The following is a 3,845-nucleotide window of genomic DNA, read 5'->3' on the forward strand; positions in this document are numbered from 1 at the left end:
GTTTCTAACAATGGATAGGCATTGTCCTCAGATTTAGTTTATTCTGCTATTTAACCTGGGTAAGAAAACAGTTTTGAAAGGGAGTAGGGGATTTTCCCCTATTTTGTTTGGATAAAGTAATTTAAATAGAAAAATAAAAGGAAAGAAAAGAAAAATCCCTCTGCCTATTCTCTAACCTCTGTCACTGTCTCTGTTATCTCTACTAAATAAATTAACAAAAGATCAAATTGATTATAAACTCATTTTAGTTTCTAGCCTGAGGTGTGATTTTTGTTGGAGTTGTTTTACTAGTGAAGACAGAGCTTGGGCTCACATATTTGGAGTCAGAAAAGTACCTCCTTATTGCTGTTGTTTGTCCTTTGTTTTTGAGAAAGACCAATGACATCATATGTCTAGACTTGCACTTGAATTTAGTTGAAGTGAGGTAAAGTTGCATAGAGTTTTCAGCCTCACAACCTCTTCCAGAGTCTTCAAAGTCCAGTGGCAAGTCAAAATGACTAGCGATGGCCCAGGATGCAGTGGATGGCTATGAGAATTTATTTTTTACATGCTGTATTATTTTTATATCAGCATCCCGAATTTTAAAGGCTATATTAGGGAGAAAATTCAGTTTATAGATTTTTGCATTCTTTTTGTCCCAAGGAATGTAGTCCTTTCACAGTCTCCAGCTGACAGGAAAAGTTCTATAAATGGACATGGGAAACCTTACCTGTCAGTTTGGGGAAGGGCTGAGGATCTAATGGGCTACCTCTTTATTGGCTATCACCAGTTAAAGAAATCTTGGGACGTTCAAGGGAAGGGCTGAATAATAAGCTCCAAAAATGTATATATGTACCTGGACCTGGAGTTTCCTTTTGTCTTATGATGATCAAGAGAGTCATTTAACCACAGTTAGGATTTCTTGACTGGACCATTAATAAATCATTTTAAAACTAAGAAAAGCCAGTCTCTTGAGATAATTTTAATTACCACATGACCTTGGCATCTTCCATGCCTGACCAAGTTCTAAGTACTTCACATCACCTGCTTCAGCCACCTTCATGACTGGTGGAACAAATTGTTCCCAGCTGCCCATTGTGCCAGAAGTCTTCCCATGCTTGGGATGGATATGCCCCTAACATACTCGATAGGCTTCAACCTGGCTTAGCCCATCTGCCGAGAGGGTTTTCCTGGGGTTGTGGCCTCTGTGCATGCTGCAACCTCTTGGAGCCACAAGTAAGAGTTGGGTGACAAATGGACCCCAAAGATGAAGGAGCAGTCCTGAAAAGGTGCTAGTCCTCCCATACTGATGGGGGGAGGGAAGTCAAAGAGGTTTGGGGTGGGGCAAGGAAGCCTGGTAATCCTTGGGAGAGTCATAACTCAAATGGGTGAGTGAACATGCAGTATGGCTTTTAAGATTTCCAGGTGTTTTGAAGCTGTGGAAAGAGCACAGGGTTTGGCGTCAGAGACCCAGAGTAGCAAGCCCAGCTCTGCTACTTAGGACTGTGAGAAAGTGGCCTTCTGGATTGTTTTTTCATGTATGACATGAAGGGCTAACTCTGTGATGTAGATGGAGCACTACCAGCATTTCCATGTTTCAGTGTTTCCCACGCATTCCCAGGGTTGGGATAGGGTCAGAAGAAATAGACATTTTATTTTATTATTTTCAATTTTTCATCTTTTTCATGGTTCCATGATTCTTGTTGTCTCCTTCCCCTCTTTCCTCCCTCCTCCCAGAGCTGACAAGCAATTTCACTGGGTTATACATATTTTATCACTCAAATCCTACTTCCAGATTAGTCATTTTTGAGAAATAGAAATATTTTCAAAGAGTATCATTATCTTGCCCATTTTCTTACCTCTCCATCTCCTGTCTTTTTGTCTAACAGCTGCTGAACATCTGACCTTAATCTTGTTCAACTGCAATTGCCAATTTAAATCATTTTTCAGGTGTGGAGCTCCCCCACCATGACTTCTGCTGCAGCCTTACTTCAGGATCCAAATTTGCCAAGCTTTCTTCAGTCCCTCCCATTCTATTAATATTCCTTATGTGCTATGGGATCCTGACTGATAGGATGACTGTTTTATAAGCATAATTTAAAGGAAATCATAATGGTAGTGCTTGACACAGAGTAAGTCATAAACATTTATTGATTATTAATAATAATTAATCCATCTAATAAAGATATCTATATTTTAAAGTAGAAGGTACACAGAGAGATGGACCAGGAGTCAAGAAGACCTGAGTTCAAGTCATGCCTTAGACTCTTACTAGCTGTGACCCATGGAATGTCAATTAACCTCTCTCTGCCTCAGTTTCCTCACTTGTAAAGTGGGGCTAAGAATAACAGCTACTTCACAGAATTGTTATGAGGCCCAAATGAGTTAACATAATGTGAAATACTTTGTAAACTTTAGATATGTAAGTGCTAGGGTGAATCTTGTTCCATAATAGACTGAAAATGAGTTTTTGTTTTTTCTACATTAATTGTAAACAGGTTGCATCTATCAGAGAACAGAGACTTTTTAACCAACCACAGAATGTCTTCCATTCCCTAGTTCTGGAACATTTCTACTCCCCACTCTCACTCCCAGTCTTAAAACTCTTTCAAAAAAGCCTTCAAGGTTCAGTCCAAAATGCTACCTCCTCCAGGAAACGTTCCTTTAGCCAGAAGTGATTGCTCCTTCCTCTAAATTCCCACAACTCCTTATTCCTACCTTTTTTTCTGATCCTGGCCTCAATGAATCTTTGTGTAAAAGGTATTTATATTATAGCACATGCCTCATTTCTACTACCATTCTGTAAGCTTCTTTTTAAACAAATTTTTTGTCAATATCGTTTATTTTTATATTCTAGGTTTGTTTGTTTTTTTAATTATTCAAGAGGCAGGGCAATTTGGAACTATGCCCAAAGGGTGCTAAAAGAATATCTACCCTTTGACCCAGCCATAGCACTGCTGGGTCTGTACCCCAAAGAGATAATGGACACAAAGACTTGTACAAAAATATTCATAGCTGCGCTCTTTGTGGTGGCCCAAAACTGGAAAATGAGGGGATGCCCATCAATTGGGGAATGGCTGAACAAACTGTGGTATATGTTGGTGATGGAGTACTATTGTGCTAAAAGGAATAATAAAGTGGAGAAGTTCCATGGAGACTGGAACAACCTCCAGGAAGTGATGCAGAGCGAGAGGAGCAGAACCAGGAGAACATTGTACACAGAGACTAATACACTGTGGTATGATCGAACGTAATGGACTTCTCCATTAGTGGCGGTGTAATGTCCCTGAACAACTTGCAGGGATCTAGGAGAAAAAAACACCATTCATAAGCAAAGGATAAACTATGGGAGTGGAAACACCGAGAAAAAGCAACTGCCTGAATACAGAGGTTGAGGGGACATGACAGAGGATAGACTCTAAATGAACACTCTAATGCAAATACTATCAACAAAGCAATGGGTTCAAATCAAGAAAACATCTAATGCCCAGTGGACTTATGCGTCGGCTATGGGGGGTGGGGGGGGGGAGGAAAAGAAAATGATCTATGTCTTTAACGAATAATGCTTGGAAATGATCAAATAAAATATATTTAAAAAAAAAAAAAAGAGGCAACTAGGTATGCGGCGCATGGACCACTGATCCTAAAGTCAGGAAGACAAAATCAAATCATGCCTCGAATACTTCCTATTTGTGACCCAGAGTAGATCACAACTTCTGTTTGCCTAATTTTTCTCCACTGCAGAATGGGGATAATAATAGCACCTACTACCTTTCCATCAAAAGTAACAATGAAAAAATTAATACAAATAATTTACACTGCTTTACTAAAGCAAAGTCTTGCAGAGACAAATTAATTTGTCATTA

The sequence above is a fragment of the Monodelphis domestica genome, chromosome 1 (genome assembly GCF_027887165.1).
Source record: "Monodelphis domestica isolate mMonDom1 chromosome 1, mMonDom1.pri, whole genome shotgun sequence".
Lineage (NCBI taxonomy): Eukaryota > Metazoa > Chordata > Mammalia > Didelphimorphia > Didelphidae > Monodelphis > Monodelphis domestica.